Raw genomic sequence first — 8071 nt, forward strand, 5'->3', positions numbered from 1 at the left:
ATCCTAATTTTGGTGTGATTTTAATAACGGAACTGTTAAATCTCAGTCTCAGTCGGAGCGTCATCGGTGCTTTGTCCTATGTTTTGGTTGCTGATCCTAATTTTGGTGTGATCCTAATTTCGCGAAGTCTCAGTCGACGAGCTAGCCATTGGATGCTTTGGTTGTTCCAAGATTCGTGTTCGGTGCTTTGTCCTATGTTTCGGCCTATATAAGGCGCCGACCGGCCTGTTTTTCTTTTTTTTTTTAAGTCGGAGCGTCATCGCGCTTGCCTTTTGTGGGCTGGACAGGTGCTCGGGGTGGGCCTTTTTGTTTGTTTGTTCTTTTTTTTTACTGTCTTGTTTTTTTGGCCGCAGTAAAGAAATGGAATGGAAAGCGGCGGCCGAGAGCACCCCGTGGCCAGTAATCAGTCCATTTCTTCGTCTATCTCTCTGCTCTTTCTCTGTCAAAAAGCCAAAGATCTCTGCGGTGGAACGAAAGAAATCGCCTTTGCTCTTGAATGGCCAGTGAGAGGCAGGGCGATGCTGCTAGTGGAGTAAGTGTTACCCTCTTTCCTCCAATTTTTTTGTTTATTTGTTGGCGCTCTGCTTCAGATCTGAGGGGATTGGGTTCCATTTTTTGTTTGGATCAAGTCTAGATTAGTAGCTTGAAGCATGGAATCCCTCCCAGATTTAGTCCTTTTTTCGTGTCCTTTTTCTTCAAGCTCCCTTAGAGCTTTCTTCGCTTATCTTCCCAAGCAGACCATATGATTCTCATTATTCTATTTCTCTGTCTTTCCAACCAGCATTCCCGCTTATTCTGATTGGAGTGATGTGTGGTACCGGGGATAATGCAATTGATGGTGCTTGTGGCCCCACGGAATGACCGTATAAAAGGAAATAGGCAGCAAGGGAGTTGGGTAGACTAAAGATACTGCCTTTAGCCCTCTACGGCCTTTTTTTTAAGTCGAGTCGTCAGGAAAGATCGATAGGATTTGGTCCATTTGGTGTCCTTCCAGACGGAGAAGCGAGAACCCTTTCTGCTTTGACCGCTTGCCCTCCTGGCACAGATGTGGAAAAGGTCTCAGTTGCGGAATCAAATATGTGGTATGTAGTGCGTCCATTTTTGTTTGATTTTTTTTCAGATTGCCGAAACCCTTGTGCAATCAGTAGCATGTTGAAATCATTCTCTGGAAACAAGAGGATTAATACTGAACCTATCACTAGGAGTGACATGTTTTTTTTTCAGATTTTGCTGAAACCCTATTAATCAGTAGCTTGTTTTGAAACCATTCTCTGGAAACAAGAGATTATTACTGAACCTATCACTAGGAGTGGGCTTGTATTTTTTTTTGTTTTTTCAGATTTTTGCTGAAACCCTATTAATCAGTAGCATGTTCAAATCTTTCTAAGCAGTCAAAGAGAATGATTACTGAACGTATTTTCTAGCAGTAGCATTTTTTTTGTTTTTCAGATTTTGCTGAACCCTAGAATCAGTACCATGCTCTAAATTTTTCGATGGAATCAAGATAATGATTACTGAACCCATCACTAGCAGCGGCATGTTGATTTTTAAATTTTCAGATTTGTACTTAAACCCATTTTTCTGGTGTGGTACTGGTTTTTTCCAGTTTTGTGCAGGTGCAAAAGCTCAACAACACTAGAGCTGACCTGATTGATCTATACATGTGTAGGACCAGAACTAGTACTACGAGTACTACTAATCTTTTTTTTGCTTTGTAGGTACTTAGAGATTAATTAGGATCTTTGGCCGAGAAGATCTGGAATAGTATTGAGCAAAAGTACTGCCAGTACTGCTATTTTTATGGTATGACTTTTTGAGAGTCACTAAATCAGGGAGACTTCGTTTGCAGGAGAACAAATATTAATTAAGCTAGTTCTTCCATGCTTCTATACAGGAGGAGCATGTGTTTTTAGGGTGCCTAAGTTGACCTTTTGTTAGGATATAACCTCTACTAGTCATTTTTTTTGACAACTTGATCTTGTTGTTGTTTCTGCTGAGTGCCGACACAGCGGGGATATTTGCTGGCACATGCCCCTAGTAGTTTGTCACCACTGCTATATTAGATTAATTAGGGGCAGCAGTAGTTCTTTTTTGTTGTGTATAAATAATGGCGCTTAGCATCTGGTAAGCAGGATTTGGGTTCACACCACAGTCATAAACATACAGGAATAAATGCTGAAATCTAGATATTTTGCAATCATTCATTTTCTAGTTATGCTTTTCTGAATCCAGTTTTTTACTTTTTCATATTTGTGCTGTTAGTGAGTTACCCATTTAATTATTTTCTTTTTTGCTTCTTTTTTATGCGCACAGGAGATGGCTTGTGGAGTTTGTTTGAACCATTGCAACTATGAGAGTGAGGGAAGCGGTTTCAGCATGTATGTATGGGAGCACTTCAAAAACGCAGGGGTAACTCACTAGCTTATTTTTTTAATATATTTTCTCATTTTTATCCTTTGTTTCTTTTTATATTAGTCTTTGTCATGACACCACTCCTAACTTTTGTTCTTTGCTTTTTTGTGTTCAACCAAAATAGGTTGTGCCATGCAATGAAAGGGTCCGTTTCAACAAAATGATGGGAGCGAAGGTGACGTTTGTGGCAAAAAATACATAATTCAAATCTGAACTGAAATCTGAACTATAAGCTTTTTGTAGGGTTTTTAGTTTTTGTAACTCTGAACTGCATTTTTTCAAGTATGGATGTACATGTTTTCCAGTTTTCAGCTTTTTTTTGTTTTCGGTATACTTCAAGTAAAAATCTGAAATTGTTTTACTTGTTTTTGTTATATTTTTTACTATTTTTTGTTATAATACACATTTTATATTCTTTTTCCTGGAGAGGTTTTTTTAGGAATGATAGTTTGATAGAACACTCATATTTGTCTTACAAGTCAACCCTCGACTCTTAATTGGGGGCTTTTTCGTAGTTTTGTAGTTGCACCCTGGGACCCTGCTCCCAGTTGCATGTCAACTATTGGCACTCAACTAGGCTTTTTTCATAGTTTGTAGGGGGGAGGGGCAGTTGGAAGTCAACCCTTGACTCACAATTGAGGCTTTTTCGTAGGCTTTTGTAGTTGCACCCCAGGCCCCCAGCCTAGTTGCATGTCAAGTATCGACATGCTCCTAGGGAGGCTTTTTCATAGGTTTTGTAACTGCCCTAGTTGCAAGTCAACCCTTGACTCACAACTAGGAATTTTTCATAGGTTTTTGTAGTTGCCCCCAATTTGCAAGTCACCCCTCGACTCGCAACTAGGGGCTTTTTCATACATTTTCTGTAGTAGCCTGAGTTGCAAGTCAACCTTTTGACTCACATCCTGGGAGCTTTTTCCTAGGATTTTGTAGGTGCCCAAGTTGCTAGTCAACGCTTGACTCACAACCCGGGAGCTTTTCCTCGGGATTTTGTAGTTGCACTTGCACCCCTAGGGGCCCGACCCAATGCCAACTCAACCCTCGACCCACAGCTAGGGGCTTTTGTAGGGTTTTGTTGTATTTTCCCAGGGCTTTCTTGTCATAGGGTGAGGGGTGGGGTAGTTGGAAGTCCGAGGGGGAGGGCATTTGCATGTCCAGTAGTAGGCATGCACTTGCAACGGTCACACCCCAACTGCAATTGCATGCCTTCCAACAAGGGATGCAACGAGTTTTTTTGGGGAATTGCATGACCGATACTGGGCATGCAACTACAACTGTGACCACCAACTACAACCGCATTTCGTTAGTTGGCTTGCAACTACAAGTCTCACGCCCAACTGTAATTGCATGTCTGTGTTTTTGTCGTAGGGCGGCGGAGGAGAGAGGGGGTGATGTACTTGCAAGTGGGGGGGGGGAGTTGCATGTCCGGTACTAGGCATGCAACTGTCACCCATGACTGCAACCGCATGTCCGATAGTAGCTTGCAACTATAGGTGTCGCGCCCAACTATTACTGCATGTCTCCCTACCGACTGCAACTGGCTTTGTGTTTCTGTTGGAGGGGGAAAGAGAGAGGGGAGGTGAGGAAGTTGCAAGTCGAGGGAGGGGGTAATTGCAAGTGCAGTGCTAGGCATGCAACTGCAACAGTCACCCGCAACTGCAATTGCACCACTGCTAATGTTGTTGCAACTAGTCTTTTTGTTTTGTTGGAAAGTGGGAGTTGCATGTGTCATACTAGGCATGCAACTGTAGTCGTCACCCCCGACTACGAACTGCATGCCTTTCAAAGTGGTCGCAACTAGTCCTTTTGTTTTGTTGGAAGGTGGGAGTTGCATGTCTGATACTAGGCATGCAACTGCAATTGTCACCCCCACCCCGCATTTGCATGCCTTCCAACATGTTTGCAACTTCATGTCCGACAGTAGGCTTTCAACGGCAAGTGTTGCCCCCAACTGCATTTGCATGTCTCCCTACCAACCCGAACCGGCCTTGCGTTTTTGTTGGAGGGCGGCGGGGGTGAGGTAGTTGCAAGTCTAGTACTAGGCATGCAACTGCAACTGTCACCCCCGATTGCACCTAAAATCTCCCAACATGGTCGCCACTGGTCTATTTGTTTGTGGGAAGGTGGGAGTTGCAAGTCTGATACTAGGCATGCAATTGCAACTGTCACCACCGGACTGCAACTGCATGCCTTCCAACATGGTTGCAACTGGTCGTTTTGTTTTGTTGGAAGGTGGGAGTTGCATGTCCAATATTAGGCATGCAACTACATGCTTTCCAACATGGTTGCAACTGCATGTTCAACAGTAGGCTTGCCACTGTAGGTGTCACCCCCAACTGCATTTGCATGTCTCCCTACTGACCATAACTAGTCTTGTGTTTCGAGTACTAAGCATGCAACTACAACATTACCTCCGGCTGCAACTCTCCCAACATGGTCGCAACTAGTCTTTTTGTATTGCGGGATGGTGGGAGTTGCATGTACGATTCTAGGCATCCAATTGCAATTGCCACCATGGACTGCTACTGCATGCCTTGCAACGTGGTTGCAACTGGTCCTTTTTGTTTGTGGGGAGGTGGGAGTCGCATGTAGGCATGCAATAGCAATTGTCAGCCCGACTGCAAATGCATGCCTTCCAACATGGTTGCAATTGCATGTCCGACAGTAGGCTTGCAACTGCAAGTGTCGCCCAACTGCATTTGCATGTCTCCCTACCGACCACAACTGGCCTTGTGTTTTTGTCGGAGGGCGGCGGTCGGTGAGGTAGTTGCAAGTTGGGGGGGGGGGTAGTTGCATGTCTAGTAATAGGCATGCAACTGCAACTGTTACCCCCGGCCGCAACTCTCCAACGTGATCACAACTGGTCTTTTTGTTTTGTGGGAAAGTGGGAGTTGCATGTTCGATTCTAGGCATCCAACTGCAATTGTCAACCCCGGACTGCAACTGCATGCCTTCCAATGTGGTCAACTGGCCTTTTTGTTTTGATGGAATGTGTAAGTTGCATCTCTGACACTAGCATGCAACTACAAGTGTAGCCTCTCGACTGCAATTACATGTCTTCCAACATGGTTGCAACTGGGTTTTGTTGGAGGGGACGACAGTGAGAGGAGGGATAGTTGCATGTCCGACACTAGTTATGCAACTGCAAGTTGCATGCCTTCCAATGTGGTCGCAACTGGCCTTTTTGTTTTGATGGAATGTGTAAGTTGCATCTCTGACACTAGCATGCAACTGCAAGTGTCGCCTCTCGACTGCAACTACATGTCTTCCAACATGGTTGCAACTGGGTTTTGTTGGAGGGGACGACGGTGAGAGGAGGGATAGTTGCATGTCCGACACTAGTTATGCAACTGCAAGCGTCACCCCCGATTGCAATTGCATGTCTTCCAACATGGCTGCGACTAGGTATTGTTTTGTTAGAGGGGCGGCAGGGAGATGGGGGCAGTTACATGTCTGACGCTAGCCATGTAACTGCAAGCGACGCCCCCAACCACATCTGCATGTTTTCTAACCTGGTTGCAACTCGCCTTTGTTTTGTCGGGAGGAGGGGGCGACGAGGAGAAGGGGGACAGTTGCATGTCCGACATTAGTCATGCAAAAAAGGTGAGACCATTGTTGTACTAACCTAAGCAGCTAGAGGTGAGACTAGCTTTTGATTTCGAATTTCAAATCCATCCAAAACCTGATGCGTGTAAGCACATGATGTTTATTCAGAGTAAGCTCACGCATTGTTTTTTTGGATCTGCACCTTACTTTCGTTTTGATTTTGTTTTCCCAATATCCTAATTGCAAGTGTACTGCTAGAGATGGGTTCATTAAGTACAGATAGTTCCTCTTTTGATTATTTTTAGGTCGAGAGGTCCCCGGTGAAGCTGGATTTTGCAGAGAGTTCTTTTCACCTGAGTTAACCTGAATGTGTGTTTGTTTGTCATTTTTTTAGTTCTCTGAATCCGTGTAGTAGTTTTTGCAGGAATAGTCTTGTTGAGTTTGTAGCTGAATTAGAGGGATTGTTAGCAGTGGTATTTGGTAGGCAGGCTTTTGTTTAGAGAATGAAAATGGACCAAAATATATCTGCATGGTGTGTATTGCTTTAGTTTAACTTGGCATTAACCTTATGTGCTTCCACAACACTCTTTTTTCAAACGGACACTTGCTAACTACAGTAGCACTAAGTCCTCTTTTTTTCTGCAGTCAACATGGATGTGATGTCATGTGTGCTGACGGGGGCTGTAATTTTTGGTGACTTTTTTCGCTGTGCGTCGATGCATGCTTACATTTTCAAATACTAGCAGCAGATCAGTTGCTTGGGGGAGTGGGGAGGGGTGGACATGATTTGGGAGATGTTTGAGGGGCGATGACATTGTGGGATCCCAGGGGAATGATTATATATTTTTTGTCTTGTTTTTTTTAACTCAAGCAATCACTAAAGTTTGTATATTCCTGAAGTAGAGTCGAGACAATGTGTATGCCTGTTCCAGGTTCAGTTTTTGTTTACTATAATGACAATGATGGTGTCTTTGTTATGCTAGCCAGATTTTTTGTAGGCTTGGCAATGCCCTGCTTGAGATAACAAACATCAAATCATTTGTAAAAGCTGGCTACCCAATCCTGGGCTTTGCACGCGTGTGTGTGTTGGGATGAATGTTTTTCATAACAGAGATCACAACTAGTAGCTGCTGGATATATGTTCAGATTGTTTTTTTCTGTTCAGATTTTTTTAAATGCGCATGTGTTCAATCTCAGAGATAGTGTCGCTAGTGCACCAGGCGGGCATGATATGCTGATTTACAAACTAGTAGTAGAAATTCTCTTCTAGCTAGTGCCACGATTTTAGCTTCTTCTTTGTCATACTTTCTCCTACCCCCTCCATTTTTAACTTGTTTTCAACACTAATGTATCCTATACATTTATGAATACAACAGTGCACAGACACTGACATGGATGACGAAGGATGCGACCCTGAGCAAAAGAAATGCAAAAGGCAAAGAGCATTGTGTTGAAGATATAGAGTCAGAAGAGGGAGGATATCATGTAGAAATCGCGTACACGGAAGTGTCGGAGGGCTTGCCTACACTGGTTTGTAACCTCTAACACTAGTAGGAAAAGGGGCTTTTACCCCGGTTCATAAGGGCCTTTAGTCCCGGTTCTGGAACCGGGACTAAAGGGTCGTTACTAATGCCCTAGCCCTTTAGTCCCGGTTCTTACACGAACCGGGACTAAAGGCCGTCCACGTGGACGGTGCGGGGAGCCCAGGCAGGAGGGCCTTTGGTCCCGGTTGGTGCCACCAACCGGGACCAATAGGCATCCACGCGTCAGCACCTGGCAGGAGCTGAGGTTTTTGTTTTTTTTTGAAAGGGGGTGGTTTAGGGGTTTTGGGGGGTTAATTTAGGTGTTTCATATATTGTGTTAGCTAGCTAATTAATAGGGAGAAGTGTCCTCTCTTATCTCCGTGCTTGGTCGACGCTACGTACTATATACGTATGGAGAGGAGTAGACACGCTAGCTATTAATCAAATGAAGGAAACAGAAGATCGTCATGAACATATGCATACAGAGAGAAGTGATATCGACCACCTCTCCTTCTCCGAGATATTGGTCGAACAACAAGTTCTCGTATATCTATCCGACACTACCGGCTACATATATACAATAATTATCTCTT

At 44.0% G+C, this 8071-nt stretch overlaps 1 long non-coding RNA gene across 2 annotated transcripts; it reads left to right on the plus strand.

The window, feature by feature from the left end:
* Window positions 1–277: 277 nt before the first annotated feature.
* LOC141025562 (uncharacterized) lies at window positions 278–7490 on the plus strand. Of its 2 annotated transcripts, none has more exons than XR_012187377.1 (5): window positions 278–532; window positions 1719–1777; window positions 2314–2409; window positions 2537–2587; window positions 6601–7094. It is a non-coding gene; the product is annotated as an uncharacterized lncRNA (long non-coding RNA). The 2 variants fall into 2 exon arrangements; XR_012187376.1 differs by lacking the exon at window positions 6601–7094 and adding an exon at window positions 7332–7490 and having other exon boundaries at window positions 280–532.
* The last annotated feature ends 581 nt before the right edge of the window (window positions 7491–8071 follow it).

Source organism: Aegilops tauschii, chromosome 1 (genome assembly GCF_002575655.3).
Source record: "Aegilops tauschii subsp. strangulata cultivar AL8/78 chromosome 1, Aet v6.0, whole genome shotgun sequence".
Classification (NCBI taxonomy): Eukaryota; Viridiplantae; Streptophyta; class Magnoliopsida; order Poales; family Poaceae; genus Aegilops; species Aegilops tauschii.